The sequence below is a fragment of the Lytechinus pictus genome, chromosome 9 (genome assembly GCF_037042905.1).
Source record: "Lytechinus pictus isolate F3 Inbred chromosome 9, Lp3.0, whole genome shotgun sequence".
NCBI lineage: Eukaryota > Metazoa > Echinodermata > Echinoidea > Temnopleuroida > Toxopneustidae > Lytechinus > Lytechinus pictus.
In genome coordinates, this window is record NC_087253.1 from 15,076,126 (window position 1) to 15,098,310 (window position 22,185).

Consider the following 22,185-nt stretch of genomic DNA (forward strand, 5'->3'; position numbering starts at 1 on the left):
AAATATTGTATAATTTGAACAATAAAAAACAAAAGAAATAGTGAGTGACGGACATCATCGACTGACTCACCTAGTCGTGCATATCACTGCTTTGTGAAAAATAAAGCGGAACTTTAAAATGTCAGAACTTTCTTATTTTACATCCGATTTTGATGAAATTTTCAGCACTATGCTAGTTTGATTTTTCTCTTTCTATTCAAGTCAGCATTTTCCTGGGGTGGATTTGACCTTTAATACATGTAGGTATGGGTTTCAAGGCTTCAGCTGTACATTCCCATCTGAACCAAATCTTAGTACCCCCCCCAAAAAAAAAAAAAAAAAATATATATATTCATTCGACGAAGCCCATTCCATAGACTTTCAACATTTGTAATTGCATAGAGACAACTGACAAAAATCAATGAAAATGAATGCATACATATATGAATTGCGATTAGAGGCTAACAAAAGATGTCTGCACACAAAGACTAGCACCGAAAGCCAAAGTTGGAAGATATCAGTAAACAAACTTGCCTATGAACTATCGATGACCTATCTGCTCTGATGTGCAACCATAATACATCGTTATTTATCATTTTCGGTTGTCTGATTTAGTCAACTGCCAGTCGTTTGCGGTACCAAGCGCGAAGTTTATCCAGTCATGAATACAGACTGACCATTAAGAATAGATAGAAGCAATGCATGGGTATAGTATCTGCTCCACACCTGAAATCAGCAAGGCAAATCGTCAGCTGTCTTTTCTCATGGCACGAGTTGATAAAATTAGGGTCTGTGCATGCAGACTATCTACCATATGCAGACGAAGGATTTTTAAATTGCTAACGAAACAAAAAGGGAAAATACAGGTTCGTTGTGGGTGAATTGAGAGTATTATGTGAGGAGATTTGCATTCGTTATTAATAGGGCCTCATACAGAAATATGAAGAATGGGACAATGAGAATTAAAAGATTAGATAATAAACATTCCAAGTTATGAAAAATGTCATATAGCGAGCTTACAGTATTTCAAAATGATGCCCTTTTTATGGCCGAGTCTGTTTGGCAATTGGTTTCAAGCAAACATATTTCCATTTCCAGTGTCCCAACAAAATATGCGACAGCAGCCCAAGTCAATAAATTATATTCCAAAGTACATTTACAATAAGCCTATAACTAAGGTCACAAATGTAACAACCTGCTTTTAGGGGTTGTTGACCACAAGCACATGTACATCCTTCACAATCAAACAGCGAAAACATGTTTATACCCCTTTCATAAACCCAATAAAACACAATTATGCTGCTAATAGCAGCATAATTTGGTCATAAAATCAGAGGAGGACAAGAGTTATCCGCATTATTCTGATGCTGCTATTATCCGCATAATAGCAGCATCGGGACAAGATTTTGAGTTTATGAACGGATTTCCAAATAATGCGGATAATTGCCATGGTGCGGTCACAAGGTCACCCTTTTCCAACACAACCGCATCGGAGGGGGCGTGTCCAGTTGTCATGACGATTATCCGCCTTTTTCAGGACGGGCGCTCGTAAAAATAATGCGGATAATTTTCGGAGTTTGTGAACGCAATTTTTATTGAATTATCCGCATTACTCTTAGGCGGCTAATTGGGGGATAGGTTTTATTGGGTTTATGAAAGGGGTATTAGTTCACTTGTAAATAGGTCAATAAAGGTCTAATGTACTATTGGCAAATTAAGAAATTAACATTTCATAATCAAGAAAATTAATAGCAAATAAAATTTATGTCCTTTAAAAGGTCAAGTCCACCAAAAAATAGATTAGCATGATAAAAAATTATGTAAAACACGAAAGTTATATTAGACATTTCTTATTAAAGTATTTATCATATAAATCAGCAATACACAAAGCAGAAGTGATGAGACCCTTTATGTCACACACTCACTTTTTCTTCGCTTTTTCCATTTTTTTTTAGGACAAGAATATACATGTATGAAATATCAAATGTTTCAATTTTTCCTCCAATAGTGTATTAAAGCTTTGCTTGGTTCTTCATCCAAAATGGATAATCATCATTCTTATAACTCATTTTGATCTGACGGAGATCATCATTTTAAAATGAAAGTGAGATCTACCATTTAGTAACTGACTGATAATTGACAAATAAACACAGAAAGAAAGAAACTTGTTATTGTATAACAAACATACATGAGGTGAGAAATGTGGAAAACAGAAAATAAACAAATCAAAGTAAAAATAGTAAAAAAGTAGATGAATTTCAGTCAACAAACACACACCAAAAAATATGGAAGCAAGCCACCCCAAAAAGTTTCCTGAAAATTGTTCATTCCTAAACAGAAGGCATACTAAAGGGCAAGGGAGTGTAGCAGAGAGTTTTTGCAATCAGTTGCAGTTGTGAATTCGCAAGTGATCAATCGATGTCAACTAAACTAAAATCAATTCATACTTGCTGATAAAAGAAGCAGATCACTCTTATTAAGAATCTGCGATTGATCCGATCAATCGCAACTATGGAAAGCAAGCAAATTCAACAAATGAAATGCATGTTTGTTCAAATTTTTTTTCTAGATATGAATGTATATCCATAAAGTCACTGATTTCTTGACAATTTGGTGTGTTTTCCTTTGTTTACAACAGACATTTTTGCAAATTTCCTGTAGAAAAAATCATGAAACTGATGGATTTCCATAGCGTTACGATTGATTGGATCAATCATAACTCTTTGTAAGACGGGACTAGGGTTCAATTGCTAATTTGTAATTAATTGCAAAACTTATGATTGATTTGGGGACCTAAAAGTGACTTGCAATCGATCGCAAGTTTCTAGCAGCACTCCATGAGAAACGCCCCGACTTGTACATGTAGCTCTGCTATACAAAGCGCAATGCAGTCGCTATAAGAAACTATCCATTCTGTCCACTGCAGTCAGTCTTACACTGTCTGATCAGTCCCAATGGGGTCTGGTGCAAAGAACATCCTGAAAAAGGCAGCGTTTCGCCATGAACCCGGCGCAGAAAGTGACAACATGACCCCGCAGCAGGCGACCTACTTCTCGTAGATGAAGGCAAGGCCCTCAGAACGAACTATCGTCTGGCCAGACGCCATTGTGTGACGTTTTTAGTCAGTTGTGAGTGATGCATTAGGAGGTTAACTATGTGTGAATAATATGGTCTTCGGTGAATAGTATAAATAAACCACAGTTGCAGTCGGAGGTCCAGACTGGCGCAAGCCACGGTGAACTCATGAAAGTGGAGAAGAGACTGATAAATTTGAGATGTGGGGTGCAGATATAAAAAGATATGTTTTCAAAATTATTCCCAGGAAGAAGAAAAGCAAGAGAGATGTTTTAGTTTTTAGTCAGTGTAAGTGATGCATTGGGGGGTCAACTATGTGTGAATAATACGGTCTTCAGTGAATAGTATAAAATAACCCACAGTGGCAGTTGAAGGTCCAGACTGGTGCGAGCCACGGTGAACTCATGAAAGAGGGGAAAAGAACAATAAATTTGAGATATGAGGTGCAGATATAAAAAGATATATATTCAAAATTATTCCCAGGAAGAATAAAAGCAAAATAGATGTTTTAGTCAGTGTAAGTGATACATTGGGAGGTTAACTATGAGTGGATAATATGGTCTTCAGTGAATAGTATAAAATAACCCCCAGTGGCAGTTGGAGGTCCAGACTGGCACAAGCCACGGTGAACTCATGAGAGAGGGAAAGGAGGTGATAAGTTTGAGATATGGAATGCAGATATAAAAAGATATGTACCGGTACTCAGAATTATTTACAAAAAGAGTAAAAAGGAATAGATTTGTAAATTGAGTATATATATGCTGGTATATCTAGTTTCTTTTGTGCATAGCATAGAGAGGTCATACATGTAGTTCCAGACAAGATGGCAATGTGTTTTTTTTTTCACCAGTATTTATGAAATTATTTTAAGAAAAATATCTGATAATATCACAAAGCATAAATGTGCATAATTATCTGTGATATTTTTATGCATATTTACCCACATTGTGCTGCAATCAACCAAGGTGAGGTAAATGGGTACCGGCAGGAAGTAATTCCTCAAAAAGCAGTGAGCACCGGAATTGGTAGACTAGCTTAGCCACCTTGCTAGGTGCTCACGGCGCTCCCATATTACCCGGTAATATGGGAGCGCCTTGAACACCTAGCAAGGTGGATACGCGCGTTATACAAATCCTGCATTATTTATTACTATTCATATTTGGTGACATCAAAAGATGGAATATATCACTATATGGATTCTATTTCATATGTCTGGATTAACCCTAACCCCACCCACTCCCCCACCCCCCCCCTCCCCCCAAGCACCCAACCACGCTGAGTGACATGAAGAACAAGTGGAATGCCTCTGGCCGTCTCACCTGCATCACGCGATTCAATATAGCAGCAGTGCTGATTTTGAAAACTACTATAACTCGCACAAGATGTTCAGTGATACTTGGTTACTCTTATTTCCACGTGTTATGAATTAGACCAATACACTTATAGAGATATGATGGCAATTCAACAAATACCCCCAACGTGGCCAAAGTTCTTTGACCTTACATGACCTTTGACCTTGATCATGTGACCTGAAACTCGCACAGGATGTTCAGTGATACTTGATTAGTCTTATGTCCAAGTTTCAAAAGTCAGATCCATCAACTTTCAAAGTTATGATGGTAATTCAACAGATACCCCCATTATGGCCAAAGTTCATTGACCTTTGACCTTGGTCATGTGACCTAAAATGTGCACAGGATGTTCAGTGATACTTGATTACTCTTATGTCCAAGTTTTATGAACTAGACCAACACACTTTCAAATTTATGGCTGTAATTCAACAAATACCCCAATTTGGCCAAAGTTCATTGACCCTAAATGACCTTTGACCTTGATCATGTGACCTGAAACTTGCACAGGATGTTCAGTAATACTTGATTACTATTTAATATGTCCAAGTTTCATGAATCAGATCCATAAACTTTCAAAGTTATGATGGTAATTCAACAGATACCCCCAATTCGGCCAAAGTTCATTGACCCTAAATGACCTTTGACCTTCGTCATGTGACGTGAAACTCATGCAGGATGATCAGTGATACTTGATTAACCTTATGTATAAGTTTCATGAACTAGGTCCATATATTTTCTAAGTTATGATGACATTTCAAAAACTTAACCTTAGGTTAAGATTTTGATGTTGATTCCCCCAACATGGTCTAAGTTCATTGACCCTAAATGACCTTTGACCTTGGTCATGTGACATGAAACTCAGGCAGGATGTTTAGTAATACTTGAAAAACTTTATGGCCAAGTTTCATGAACTAGGTCCATATACTTTCTAAGTTATGCTGTCATTTCAAAAACTTAACCTCAGGTTAAGATTTGGTGTTGACGCCGCCGCCGCCGCCAGCGCCGTCGGAAAAGCGGCGCCTATAGTCTCACTCTGCTATGCAGGTGAGACAATAAAACCAATTATAATCTTTAATGTGTAACAGTCACATCAATGAACATACTCCAAACTGAGAGATGACGTGCCATTCAACATCACATAGTAGCTGATCATTCTCGAGTCATTACAATATCAATTGTACAGTAGTTGATGTACCATTACTGTTAAAGCAGCTCTTTGTAGAACCATGTTGTAGTCCGTAGAAGTATTCTGTTGCAAATGTCAAATGTTACCTCTCCCTCAAAGAGAGCCCAGGAACAGATTCACACTGAAAGGAAAATAGGGAATGAATTTTCCTTCCAAAATTTAATAAGCATTTTAGGACATAAGAGAGAAGCTCTCCACTACATTCTGCAGTCTTATGCTAAAAATAAATCTGCTATGCATATTTCGCTTGTGTGGCAATCCCTAAGAAATGTGTAGCAAACTGCGATGCAACATCAGGTAAGTATTCCCTGAGACAGGGCCATAAATGTGCTATGATTCAGATAAAGTGAGAGAGATCAAGAGAGAAAAAGCGAGGAAGAGAGAGAAAAAAGAGAGAAAAGGAGAGAAAAAGTGAGAAAAGGAGAGAAAAAAGAGAGAAAGAGAGAGAGAGAAAGAAAGGGAGAGAAGGGGCCACAGTGACAGGAAGGAATGCCCTTGTCCTTGCGAGAGTAAATAATACAAGCAGGTAGGAAGTTAAAGTCAGGGGTGGGTTTCACAAAGAGTTTTGCTTGTGATTTTTACTGACTAATTTGTTCTTTTAGAAAAACTTATGAGATGTAAGGATTTCAGTAGTTTTTAAGAAATAGTGAAATACTTCTTTCCTCTGCTCTTGAGACAGATGAGAAGACACAGACAGGAAGACAGGCAAGCATGACGAAACAAAGAATGAGTCAAGAACAGGATTTACAGAAGGGGGAAGGAGGGGGAGGAGGATGAGAAGAAGGAGTAAAAGGAGGAGGATAAGAAGGAATTATAGGAGGAGGAGGAGAAGAAGGAGTAAAAGGAGGAGGAGAAGATGAAGAAAAAGAAGAAGCAGCAGCAGCAACAGCAGAGGAAGAACACAAACAACTTACAAAAATAAAAATATATATTTCGTCGGTGATCATCCGAACCGTCGTTTGTCGGTGATCATCCGAACCGTCCTATCACTCATACGACGGTGCAGGTACAACGGTGCAAACCCATTTCAGAGAAAATCGACTTCAAAGTTTACTATACTTTTCACACTTACATGTAGTTCCCCAGCCTTACAAAGCACATTTTGGGTAAAAATCAGCAGCTTCTGAAATGCATACAAGTGCTTCATTTCAAATATTGAAAGAATAAATACAAATTGCGTACAAAATTTTGTATATTACAAAAGAATAGAATTTATGAATAATGGATCTGGTTTCTTTCAAAGCGCGAAGTTATGAGCCTCTGAAAAACATCCAAAACTTTGAACGCGATTATCTCCAAATCATCTTTTGGAGACCTGCCGAGGTTTACCATGTTTACGCCAGTTGTAAAATCGGTGACGAAATGTAGGGCCAACATGTAGAACTGCTAAAATTTATATAAGCTAGTCCTTAAACCACAAAGTCTGTTTCACCCTTGTTTAATGTAGTTAATTCCTAATTCTGACTATAGAAGATTAATGGATCACGCTTAATAGGTAGGTATGTCTCATAGTCAAGGAGTAATTTTAATATGATACACAAACTAATAAAAAGTGATTTCCAAAACTAATTAATCAGCTACAGTTTAATATCAACCTTCCAATATTGGCATTGTTATACACTCTAAAAAAAACGAAGAGCTACTTTATCTCTTAAAGAGCGTGTATAGTGACTGCGCTTCTGAGTGCTGATTTGTCTAGTTCAAATTTGAACGAGAAATTTCAGCACTCCGAAGTGCAGTCACTATACACGCTCTTTAACAGCTAAATTAGCTCTTTGTAGCTCTCCGTTTTTTTGTGTAATGACCATGGACCTACTCCTCTGTCAGAGTCATAGGTCCATTTAATGACACACCAGCTTATGTGGATTATAAGTCTTTGCAAAGCAATTAAGAGAGAATGGTTATATAAAGGGAGAAAGGGCGAGAGAGATGCAAAAGACAGATTTGGGAGAAGAGAGAAAAGGGGAAAGCCCCTTTCTGAAAACCATAGTGCACTGTGGTATGCTAGTTTCATGAACAGACCCTTAACTTTACTCAGCATAATAATCTGTGTCTGAATGGTAAGACTTTTATCACTCTGAACTTCTGAGGGGTCTTGCACCTGACAAAGGCTTAGTTTGGGCATTGGGCATTGAATTTTGCGTTAGACGTTATGAAGGCATTTTGAATTTGAGCTCAACAGGTCAATTACAGTCTGTGCATCTAGACTAGACTGCATCCAGAGTAGCAAGCATACCTAATCCCACAATGTACTTTTTTAATGCACATTTAATGTACATTTACATGGGGGTGGAATGCCAATTTTATATTCGAACCCACACCTGGAATGAACATTACATCACTTTCACGCTTCCTCCACAATTATTTATCTCACAGCGCCCGAGCGGAAAACCTGGCGTCAGTATCACAATTTTCAGCAATTGATCGTAAAATTGATTTGTACAACTGATTGCACAAACTGATCAATGTAGTCAATTGTAGAAAGCAACCCTATAACCAATCAATAATATACAAATAGCGAATAGGCATGAGTGCGATGGTGCGAGATCTCGCACGAGGTGAAAGAAAGATGCTCTATTCAACGAGGCGTTAGCCGAGTTGAATAGAACGTCTTTCTTTCACCGAATGCGAAATCTCGCACCATTGCACGAATAAGAATATTAGCTATTTGTGTTGTACAACGCCTTGGAATCTAGCGAAAATACGAAAAGAACAAGAGTTTTTCCCTGCAGTAATCTATGAAAAGGGAGCAAAAATATTGAAAGTGAAAAGAAAAATCCCACAAGCGCGCATGATCTTGGGCAGCATTGCGCATTTAGCCAGCATACGCGTATTGCACCTTCATTTTTACTGAGCGCAATTCATTAAATCGTATTGTGACGTCACCTCCTAAAGCCGTGCAACGGTACATTTTGGATGGTACGTCGTGTGTGCAACGGTACGAATGTTTGACATTCAGTCTCCCATTTGCTCGCGTACAAGCTAAGTAGGCGTTGTACAAATTATGTGAAAGCATTTTTTCAATATACAATAGCGAACAAGGATTTGAACGTAAAGGTCAAGTCAACCCCAGAAAATTGTTGATTTGAATCAATAGAGAAAAATCAAACGAAAATAACGCTAAAAATTTCATCGGAATCGGATGTAAAATAAGAAAGTTTTGACATTTTTAAATTTCGCTTATTTTTTACAAAACAGTTAAATGCCTAACTCAGCGAAATGCAAATGAGAGAGTCGATGATGTCATTCACTCACTATTTCTTTTGTTTTTTTATTGTTTGAATTGTACAATATTTAAAATTTTACAGATTTGACAATAAGGACCAACTTGACTGTTAAAATAAACTGTTAAAATAATGGTAATTCTACATGTTCAGGGACTAATAAAATTTTGTTTCACATGACAATGAGGAGAAAATTAGAATTGTTCATATTTCATATAACAAAATACAAAAGAAATAGTGAGTGGGTGACGTCATCAGTCTGCCAATTTGCATACCGACCAGGATGTGAATACAACTGTTTTTGTGAAATGAAGCAAAACTTTAAAATGTCAAAAATTTCCTATTTTACATCTGATTTTGATGAAATTTTCAGTGTTTTACTTTTTGGATTTTTCTCCTTTGATTCAAATCAACTTTTTGGTGGGGTGGACTTGTTTTTTAATGACATTGCATAGATAAATTTTAAACAGCCTGGTCAATAATATCTCAATTAATTGAAATATCATAGTTCTACAAAAGACAGTATAACATCAACATTGCTTTTCATGTGATGAATTCAAAAGTGATATTTCCTTTCTGGAAAATTTGACTCTATTCATTTTCAATGAAATCTATTAGAACTATCAATTTCAGCCACCTGTATAATTTGCACCTAAATACAATTACATTTGAGTTCAACATATCGGAAACTGCGTTGCAATTGAATTAAAGCGCTATTGTTGCCTCCAGCACTAAGAATGATCCCAAATGCAACATTAAATTGGTATTGAAATAAAAGCAAATTAAATTGACATTGAGGAACAGACAACCAATCTGGTTGAAAGATATAGGAGTACAATTTTTTCTCACAAAAGAAAGTTCAATCAGGTAAAGCAAATAATAAATTTTTAAAAAGGTGTTTTATTGCAAAGGTAAAATGAAAACAATCTAAACAAATATTCACTGTACTCTGCAAACATTGCCAAATGAAATGTTATTTTGCACTGAAAGTTTTAGATCTTATCTGAAGTTTCTACATGCATAGCTATAAACAAAGTACACAAAACCCTCTGGAGTAGAGACAAATGAAACACAGAAGAACTTTCTGCAAATGCTCTCCAACTTGACATTTCACATGTGAACATAATCATATCAAATACTTCTGAAAATTGCTCAGACAGTTATCAGACAACAGCTTCATTGCACTCATACAACAACATTCTAATCAAAGTCTGATATTATAATAGAAGTTTCGCTATACAACTACAATGATATGTACATTACATTATGGGTATTTTAAAATTAGGGTAATTAATAAAAATGAAATTTATTTTATCAGATTTGATTTGATTTATTGATTTCCGTTTCACAACATAAGCATGATAAGTATCACAAAACAAGGTCAAAAATAATGCAAGACGTAATAAAATATACATAACATAATCTTAGATTTAAGGAACACAATTCAATAAATAAAATTACCTTGTATGACAATTGTATTTTAAAGTAAAACGGAGGGTCTTGCCGAAAAAAGCAAAGCTTGTACAAAAGGCAAGCCCCTAAATAAACTTAGTTACATTACAAAAAAAATAGCATTAGGGAGAGAGGGGGAATGTGAGGGGGAGAAGAGGGGAGGGACAGAGAAGTGCAGGGTACATAACATAGAAAGAAAGCGGGCAGCAGGAGCAGGTACTTCGGCTAGTTGCAATTTTAAGAAGAAAACAGTAATAACAAATAATATTCAGTTATTCAGCATGATCTGCTTGCAACGAGTATTGCAATATTAACATTTTTTTCAGTTTGCGTTTAAAAATATTTATATTAGGGGATTCTTTAAAATCTTGAGGCAGAGAGTTCCAGTAGGCAGGCCCGGAAAAGACAAATGAATTCTTTGCAAATAGAGTTCTTGTTAATGGGAGATGATAATGTACAGATACTGTACATGTACAGGTATGGAATTTTGTTGATTTCTGTAGATGTTAAAATCCCTGATAATTTTACTTGTACATGAATATGATCACCATTTTTATTTAAATACAATGTAGGAAGGATTCCCTCACTCTGAAAGGTCAATAATGGGGAGCTCTCATGAAAAGCTTTGTTATTGATTTTCACTCACTTATTTAGCCAATCAGATGCAAGGATTTACAGAAACTTACAACAGTTGACAGTGAAAGTGCCTGACAAATCTCTTCATGAAATCCTGTCCCGGACCATGTTTCATAAAACCTGTACAACAACAAACTTGCAATAATAGTTTACAGTGTACTAAAATTATTCAATCTCATTGACCAATATCACACTTGTTAAAGAAATAATACATCACTCATCATTACAAGTATTTGGGAAACAGGGTACAGGGAAGGTTCTTCAAGTCACACATGAGGTTTGCAGTAGTCTACAAATGCAGACCCACATCTGCATTGTGTGTATCACAGCTGATTCAAGGAGTCTGCATAGCAGACTAGGTTCGCGATGCCTGACAAAAAGAAATACCTGTATCTAATTATAAAAACTTGTTCTACAGGCCTAAAAATACCTGATTCTAAGGAATCATTTCTTCGATTCACACCTGCCGGAACCAGATAATGCTCTCGGGGAGTTCATGAGCGAGCAAAAAGACACTTGGGTGTACTATATTAAGATTAAGAATCCACAATCTTTACCCTTGTCGCCTCCTGATAGGATAAGTCCTATACCAAATAACAATGTAAATGACCATTTGCTTTCCATTTGAATGTCTAGACATTTCTTTAAAGCATGGATGCCCCAGTGGGATTTGAACCCTGGCCCGTGTAGTTCAAAGTCTGAAGACTTTAATCCAACAAGCCTCAACATCCAGATAACAACACCTGCACATCACATGAACTTGTCATAAGAATATTTGCTCGAATATTATTGCTGCATTCTGTTGCCTGTTCAAAGAGCAGGGACTCTGAAAATGAGGAGAGAAACAGAGAGTAAACTCGACATCACTTGTCCTCATGCGATCTCCCTAAAGAATTCCTATGGTGAAGGTTAAGGACGTTGTATGCGTAGTAGTCTTTATTTATAGACCCGTCATCATATTATCATTACCACAACCATAATGATTATCATTATCATGCTCACCATTATCATCATCATCATTCATCATCACCACCACCGGCATAAAAAAAAACACGATTATATTATAATCACTATCGATGTCATCATCACCACTGTTAACAATAGCATTACCATGTACCATCATCACTATCACCACCACCACCATTATAATCGTCATCCCCATCATCATCATCATCATCACCACCATTATCATCATCATCACCATTATAAGTCATCCTTATCATCATCACCAACACCATCATCATCATCACCACTATCACCATTATAATCGTTATCACCATCATCATTACCAACACCATTACTATCATCATAATCATTACTCCACCTTCGCCATGATCTTTCATAATCATTATCACCATTACCATCACCAATACAAACATAACCATCACCTTCACCACTATCATCATCATTAGCATTACCACCACAATCACCATCATCATCACAATCATCATCATCACTACCATTAAATCAACATCATCACCATAATCGTTATAATCATCATCACCATCATCATTGTCATCATCATCATCATCAACATCATCATCCTCACCATCATCATCATCATCAGTGCTGTAACCACAAATTCACCATCATTACGATCAATCAACACCATCATCATCACCAACCTCACAATACAATCATCACCACCATCAACATCAATACCAAGGCGCGACAAACCCGCTTGCCCGCTTGCCCGGGGCAAGTGAAAATGACGTGCGGGCAAGCATTTCTCAAAGTCAATTGCCCGATCGGGCAAGTGGTTGTTTTGAAAATGAACAAAATAAATTGACAGTAAAGTTTAATAATTTAATAATTATCGGCCAATTATCTCTCATACAATGTCATACCAGACAAAAAACAGTGGAAACATGTCAAATCAGCGCCAATTTACCGACAAAAGGCGACAATTTATCGCCAGCGGTCCCGTTCGATGGAGGCTGCCATCTTACTTTCTAAACTACAATGTGCGCATGCGCTACTAATCGACGAAGGAGCTAGCTGGGGAAACCCCTCTCTCGCCCTCTGAGCGCATATGTACGGACGTACACGAGCGATCACGATCGAGCCAGCCGAGTCTCGAGCTAGATCGCGCTGAATGCATGCAAGCTTCAGACTGACTCGGCCAGGACCAGACGTCCCGTATTTTATTCATTTCTAAAACATTTTAGTTTTTTTTTTATTTTAGAAATATATAAAAGAAACACCAAATATCATTAGGATTTTTGTTATATGATTGGATTGTTTTTATTTGCTTGAAGTTTGAAGTTTGAACTTTTTCCTCTTTCTTTCTTTTCTATCCTTCTATCTTTCCTTCTTGTCCTTTTTTTTTACATATCTATTTTTATTTCCTGATCCTTTCTCTCTCTCTCTCTCTGTTCATTTTCTTTCTTTCCTTCTTTCTCTTACTTGCCTTCTTTATTACATTTCCTTTTTTTATTTCCTTCATTCCTTTTCCCTTCCACTCGTTTTTATTTTCGTTCTATCTCTCCTTCCTTTCCTTTATTTTCTTTTTTTTTTCATTCTGGCCTCCATTCTTTCCTCCCTCCCTTTCCTCCTTTCTTTCTTTCATTTTGTCCTTATTCTTTTCCCTTATACTTTCTTTCCCTTTCTTCCTTCCTTCCTGTTTTCTTCTTTCTTTCCAAGAATGAAGGCCAGAACAACTTGAACAAGAGTCAAGAAAAAAAAATGCCAAGGGCAGCGCCAGTAAATCAAGTTCAGCCAGGACAGAAAAGAATAATTAAGAGCAAAAGAATTTTTGAAAAAATATTGGGCAAGCAGTTTTTTCTATCGGGCAAGCAAATTTTTTAATCACTTGCCCGACAGGTCAAGTGATTAATTTTTTTTTTGTGGAGGCCTGCAATACCACCACCAACACCATCATTATCAACACCATCATCATCATTTTCATCATCAGTGCTGTTGCCAGTCATCATCATCATCACCAAAACCACAAACATTATCAATATCACCATCATCACTAAAACAACATCATCATCATCATCCATCAATACCACAATCACAACCACCTGTGTTGTTCTACACATTCATGAATACCGATATGAACATGTAAATGCTGACTGTAAAAATAATAATGTTTAAAAAAATCAAAGCAGTTGAAGGCAGAAACAGTCATGAGGTCTTACTTGTTAATCATCACTGCATGTAAAAAAAAGTATACTACATATTTTTCATCTCAATCTGGCTCTATAACCTTCCAAATAAATGGAATTTGATCAATAAATCAAAATGAGGTATAATCTTGTCATAAAAATACGTTTTTTTCCAAACCACAATGCACTGGTAAATATCATCAAAAAGTGATCACCTTGTTGTAAAAGTGGAAGTGCTTTTTAATTAATTTAAAGCCTGTATAAAGACTTGATAAACTTTTGATCAAATGAATCGTATTCAAGTGACATTCAAACCTAAATGGTATGCCCCTTTCTTTTTTTTCTAATTTAGACCCCTTCATACAAAGAAAGTTTCTTTGAATACTGAAATCCTTTTGGATGGCTCATGAAAACTTACTTTACTGAATTCGCGATTCATTCATTAGGGATGCCAGTTGGAATTGATCAGAGGGCCTGAAAATCACCTAGAATACAATATTTTGTACACAACAATGCTAAAACTATGGCCTGAAAATAAATTGCAAGAGCCTGGATTCAGGCTTGTGCCTGAAAACTGGCATCTCTGCATCCATTCATGCACCTATAGCCTATACCACTAATTGACTGATTCATTTTGACTCAACAAATGAATACCTAATCATTTCACTCAATTATTCATTCATTCATCCAATCGTTCAATCATTCTTTTATTGATCTCAATGAAACATAAAAGAGGAAATTCACACTGCCATTGGTTGGTTGTGAATAAAAAAAGGAAAAAAAATAGGGGGAATTAAACTCGGAGAAAAATATCAATAGATAGCGAGACAAAATTCAACAAAATAATAGAGCTTTTAATATTCCGTGATATCATGCGATGTATTATTTATTGACATTTCCTCAGAAATGCAATCAACTCATCATCCAATGTAGGCCTACCATTCTGGAAGGAAAAGATGCATAATTTATTCAGAAAATCTATGGACATTACATCATGCGCCATGGGGGAGGGGGGGGCTGCTCACATAAATATAACATAATGTAACATTAAGGGGCCACGTTCCTTGTTTAAGTACACATTTCTGATTGTTTTGATGTTTTTATATCAATTTTTTTTTGGCTCTTGTATGAAGGCCTACTTGTATGGCTCTGGGAGCAGACCTGCCAACCTCTGGGAATGACAAACTGTATTCTGTTATTATAAAAACTGTATTTTTCTCAAAAAAAGTGTATTTCATAACAAAATCATGGAGCTATTAAGAGAAATGCTTGGTGCACTCACTCATCGCGGCGCTCAAGCTGCATGCAAGCTAAAATGCGCACTGCTCTTGCAGATGAAAAAAAAACATTGAAACATGTGTATATCTTACCCTGGTTTTAACAAAATGATTGAAAAAACAAACAAGTTACCTGAAATTACATTGATCTAATAACCATATTTGTGTACATTTTATGAAATAGAGACATATAGAGATGATTTTTCTCAATAAATTATGATTTTGTAAAAAACATATTTAAAAAAAAAAAACGTACTGCCATATTTTGGTTGAAAAACGTACTAAATACGCCTAAAACGTACTGGTTGGCAGGTCTGTGGGAGCAGCCGTGATAGGTCTTTGACCTTTGTTGCTCCCCACATTCTAGATACATGTATATTATATATTTTTCTGTCTTTTGTTATGATTTAGGATGTTTTATTTTGTATATTTGTACTATGTTTTGTATTCTGATGTTTTTGTGCATTCCTACAGTTGTGATGTTTTTGACATCTTTTGCAAACGAATATGGAAATAAACTTTATGAACTTCATGAACATTATATTAATGTCCTTTAATTTTTCATCAAAATTCCATTTATTTTGTCTCTAATTTTAGGAGGTTTTTCTCTTGTATAAAAGCAAGCATAGTAAACTTTCCCTTGAATACCTCTGGAAGCTGATACTGTTTATAAAACCTGTCAATGTTTAACCACAATTTCCTTCACAGGTGGCAAATGTAATCATCTTTATTGCATTGTAAAAACACTACCATAGCAAATTACGTTCCATGAAAAAATAACATTAGGTTTTCGTCATGTGAGGTCTACATTAGTTATTTTCTAATAAATACCTCATACTAAGATTGTTAACTCTGATTGGTCAAAACTGCATCATGTGCTATGGGGGGGGGCTGCTCAGATAAATGTAACATAATCCATACAATATTTATATTCTGTGTTGTTTTTCATCAAACTTCTATTAATTTCATTTATTTTGGAGTGTTCTTTTCATAAAGGCAAACATAATGGACCTTCCCTTTTATACCTCTGGAAGCTTATATTTTCACAATAAAAACTGTTAATTTTTAACCACAATTTCGTTCACAGGTGGCAAATGTAGGCCTAAATCATCTTTATTGCATTGTAAAAACACTTCCATATCAAAATATGTTTCATGAAAGATAACATTAATTTTTCGTGAATGTCAGGTCTACATTAGTCATTTTCTATTAAATACCTCATATTTCTTGGTAAAAACTGCATCATGTGACGTGGTGCTATTCCGTCTATCATCGTCTCAGGGGTTTGACTTACTGTACATTTCTTCTATCAAACCCTCTGATAGTACTCGAAACCCCCGAGGGCGGGGTCACAAGTTGTGTTTCTACGCGTGCATCTAGCTGGCTCGAGCTAACTAGTCTGCAGGCACAGACCCTGATTGGAATTTTGATCAATAAGTGTGCCTCCATGCAAAGACTAGCACATACAAAACTTGCTGTTCAGCCTTCAGTACACAAGGCATGTGTAGGCTGCACATTCAGACCCTTAACTCGAGTGAAGGGTTTGCCCAGCAGACTACGAGCTAACTAGCTTCGCTTTGCTGCTCGGTCATGTACACACAGTGCGCTGGCTGGCCAACTGGATTTATCGGTTGTCGTGGCCAGCATGCAGCAGAGCAGCCCCGGGAGTTCAGCTTGTTTAAATTACAACTTAAGTAATTTAGCAAATCAAATTGAGATTGGAGTTATACTAGTGGTCCTGAAATTTAATTGATTGAGAATTGTTGTGATTATCAATGAGGTATATAAAATAAATATGGACTGCTCTGTATTCGGATGACAGTGAAAATCATCACTCCCTCGGTGCTGTTCGTACCGGCCCTCCTATCACCCCTCGGCCAAGGCCTCAGGGTGATAGAAGGGCGGGTATGAAACGCACAGAGGGAATGATAATTTATACAGTCATCTCATGCACAGTCAATATTTGTATACTATCTCTCTCTCTCGCTGTCTCCCATTAAAACTTATTCGATTTGATAATTTATTTGAAACTAATAATTAATATTTGACTCTATCATCCAAATCCCAACCTTGGCTTCCATCTTCCCAACAATTTTCTAATTTTTATGCTGTTTAGTGGAAATCAATTTCATTCATCTTATATTTCACTTTTATGTTTATCTTAGATATGTATGTCTATTCATGTTCTGTATTAATGATGATGATGCTGTCTTTAAAGTAAATGTATACATAATTGAAATTGAAAATGGACTTGAAATTCAAATTCAAATTCAAATTCAAAAGGAAATTGAAATATGATATCAAAGGCTGTAATGGTCCCAAAATACAGTCTAAAACATAGACCTGCATGCAAGCCCTAGTACATGCAGGGGATAGTCTCATACGCTGTTCGTAAGTTTAGAGTGACTTTAAGAACTGGTGCGATCATTTCTTGTGGTAATATTAACCATGTCCATTATGTTTTGGGGTAGCTCCATCCGTTTTCATCCGCTCCGGACAATGGACAAAATGAGCGAACAATAGGCGGTGCTGCACCATCCCGAGTTTGCTCAATCTCAAGATTTTAGCCCGATCGGCCCTCTTCGCGATTAATCTCGAGATTCAAGAAACCCCGTCTCCACCATCGCAAGAAGAGCGTTTCCTGCTCGAGCGAGGCATCGATGCATTATGGTCTGACGCCGTGAATAAATAATCCGAGTGCGTCTGCACCTGCGAATTAGCGTGATAATTCGTAAAATAGCGTGCTTTTTTGCAAATAATCCCAAGTTGACTTGGGATTGCAATCTCAAGATTAATCCTACGAACTAGCACGATAATTGCGTCTCCATTACAAATAATCTCGAGATTGTTCAGAACGGGATAATTCGCCGCATCAGAAATAGCGCGCTAATTTGAAAACTCGGGATGGTGCAGACGGCCCTAATGAAATCACAGTAGACCAATGCTTGATGGATATAGAGCGCATGAAACACGTGGGCAAAGACACAATGGATACATTACGTTTTCCAATGGATGGCAAGATTCTTTTACCTTTTACATCCTCTCTGCACCCGTAAGTGCGGTGGGACCAATCCTTTAGCGAGTAAGAAAGGATCACCAGTCATTCTTAAAGTCGCTTGCTTACAAACAGCCTTATGAAACACCCAGCCACCAGGAGTATATCTGGCAAAATGCCACAGGGTCAACAAATCTGGGTCTTCTATGTTATGCCTGAAAATCATTCCGGAGATAAGAAGTGTCACAACATTTTGTACGCAGGCACATGGAAGGCTGAACATGGGACATCCGTACCACTGCACAAATACTTATTCATTAAATGTACATGGAGACCTACAAAGGAGAGGAAGGGACATGTTACACCGAGTATCGGGTGTTATCGTAAAGGTCAAGTCCACCCCAGGAAAATGCTGACTTGAATAAATAGAGAAAAATCAAACTAGCATAGTGCTGAAAATTTCATCACAATCGGATGTAAAATAAGAAAGTTATGACATTTTAAAGTTTCGCTTATTTTTCACAAAACAGTGATATGCACAACTAGGTAAGTCAGTCGATGATGTCCATCACTCACTATTTCTTTTGTTTTTTATTGTTTGAATTATACATATTTTTTCATTTTTTATAGATTTGACAATAAGGACCAACTTGACTGAACCATATGGTATTAAACAATGCTAGTTCCACATGTTCAGAGAGGAATTAATCATTGTATCACTTGACAATGAGGAGAAAAATAGAATATTTCATATAATAAAATACAAAAGAAATAGTGAGTGGATGACGTCATAGTCTCCTCATTTGCATACCAGCCAGGATGTGCATACAACTATTTTGTGACATTAAGCGAACCTCTAAAATGTCATAACTTTCTCATTTTACATCCAATTTTGATGAAAATTTTCAGTGTTATGCTTGTTGGATTTTTCTCTTTTAATTCAAATCAACTTTTTGTTGGGGTGGACTTGTCCTTTAAGGACGTTCCACAGTTAAAATGAAATCCATGTCATTTTCACCAAAGTTAGGGTTCCAGCCCTAACTTTTTCAATAAAACATATACAGAAACATAAAACATGACCATCTCATTGTAATGTTGTTTTACTTCTTTTGTATGATGATCACCCCCCATTCACTCTCATTAACCGTTCAATGCCCCCCTCCCCCGAGTAAGAATCCCTAACTTTATGAAAAATGTGTCTGCATCAAGAGAATAAAGGAGTGGGGGCGAGAGAAATGTGCATATAGGGGACAGTCCCTGAACTGATATATACATCATGAATCAATTAACCTTCAACTGGAATAAACCACATTCATTCAGGGACAATCTAAATGTAAAAAGGCATATCGTCCTTGTCAGTGGGCTGTTAAAACCTCGCAATTCAGAATTCAAAAACTTTGAGGACTGTTTAGTAATATCTCTATTTAAAAGTTATGATGTAAGTGGCTACCTTCTTATGCCTAGAAAAGGTCCTCTACATAGGTGAGATTATTTTCAAATACCATTGCCATAATTCAATATATACAGCTCTTACTCAGCTGTCTTCAAATTTGTCAGATTTTGAGATAAACAGTTTTTAACAACCAACTGGCGATATCATAAAACTCAATCAAGCTTTGCACATACAAAACTTGGAAAATGTACTACGTCCGTGAAAAAATGAAATAAAAAGGATTTGATACTACTGTAGGTTGCGGTTGCTAATATGGACATATAATGCAAGTTGATGAGACTATAGAGGTACATGTAGTGGGAACAAGATTTGGGCTCTGTTTCACACAGATTTGTTTAATACTTATTATAACAAATGCACAATTTCTATAACAAATTTACTATTGACCAATCAGGCTGGAGGATTTCAGTTAGTCTGCAGGCACAGTCCCTGATTGAAACTTTGATCAGCAAGTGTGTCTCCACGCAAAGACTAGCACATAACAAAACTTGCTGTTTCAATTCAGGGGGCCTTCAGTACACAAGGCATAATAGGCTGCACATTCAGACCCTGAACTCGAGTGAAGGGTTTGCACAGCAGATAAGATTTCAGTAGCTTTTACCTCTTATTCCAAATTTGTTATTACAACAAGTTTCAACAATGATGAGCACATACAAAACTTGAGCTAGAGGGCCTTCAGTGCACGAGTCAGTGTAGGCTTTGCATTCAGACCCCTTAGTAACTCGAGTAAAGGGCTTGCACAGCAGACTAGACTACAACTAGCGCTACCAAGAAACAGGGGGGCAGGAATGTGACTGTCAGCTCAAAGTCAAAGAATCAACTCTGATTTAACAATGTACTGCAGTCTGGATAACAAGACTAGGAGGGCAAAAAAATATAGTTCATCTCTCCACCAAGTGAAATATGTGGACAACTACTAGTCTGCAGATACAGACCCTGATTAAAACTTTTATAAACAATGGCGAGCACATACAAAACTTGAGCTAGAGGGCCTTCAGTGCACGAGTCATTGTAGGCTTTGCATTCAGACCCCTTAATAACTCGAGTGAAGGGTTTGCACAGCAAACTAGACAAAAACTGTACGCTACCAAGACAACTCCCACATAGTCTGCAGGCACAGACCCTGATCGAAACTTTGATCGACAAGTGGGTCTCCACGCAAAGACTAGCACATACAAAACTTGCTATTGTCATTCAGCAAGAGCGAGAGGGCCTTCAGTACACAAGGCATCACTAGGCTGCACATTCAGACCCGTAATTCGAGTGAAGAGTTTGCACAGCAAACTAACTCCCACACAGGCAGGGACTACCAAGTTCCTAGAAACCCAGACTATAATCTAGAGGGAGGCTTCATGGCGTCTGATGCAGCGAGACTACAGAAACCATTTTGCTTCAGTAGTCATTTTCTTAAAAATCATTATTTTCTATGCTATCTTGGAAAAGTTCCAGGGTTTATTCCTACTTTACCATTCACATCTGAATGAACCCAGAGGTGCATTGTCAGGGTAATATGAGAAATCATCAGCCATGGGTCTAAATTTATGACCTAAAATACTACCAAGGGGGCAAAAGGTTTGGAACATCTCCAAAAATACATCCTACACATGAATGCTCAAAGTTTGGAACATCTCCAAACATACTACATTCTACACATGAATGCTCCCATCTAGATGGGGCAAATCTGCCATATACCTAACAACGGCATCAGCTCAAATTCAGAAAAGTTGTTTCCATACTCGGTCACTAGTCTGCAGGCACAGACCCTGATTGTAACTTTGATCAGCAAGCGTGTCTCCACACAAAGACTAGCACATACATATTAAACTTGCTGGGCATTCAGTACACAAGGCATGAGTAGGCTGCACATTCAGACCCTTACCTCGAGTGAAGGGTTCGCACAGCAGACTACTCAGTCACTGGCTCCCTACCCGGCATATAAATGCAACATTTCATCATGAATTCTTGAAGGCCAAATGTACCAGTTCATTCAACAAATATGTAGCCAGGGAGCACGTGGATTACAAAATATACCTCAATATTCCTATTTTCAGATCTAAGATTAAATGGTCATCATTTTCATATATAACTTTACAATGTATTTTTACATGTTTTTGTCGAAAGGCATAAGCATCAAGACTTATCTACCGCACGCAAGTCTACATAAAACACAGCCACACCCCCCCCCCCCCCCTTTGGCACTTCGGACGAAAGTCCCCTTTTAGAGATGGTTGTCAGTAATAAACTCCTCAAAAAAAGTTTGGAAATCTGACTTTGATCGATAATCCCTCCTCGGTTTTAGTAAATATCAATATGTGATTGATACCAATGAATAGATCATTTAATTTTCTTTAGAATGATACCCTACATTATAATATTTTGGTTCACATGGAGATGCAGTGCCTTCAAATGTGGAGCAAGTTCAAAATTCAAAAGTTGCAAAATGACA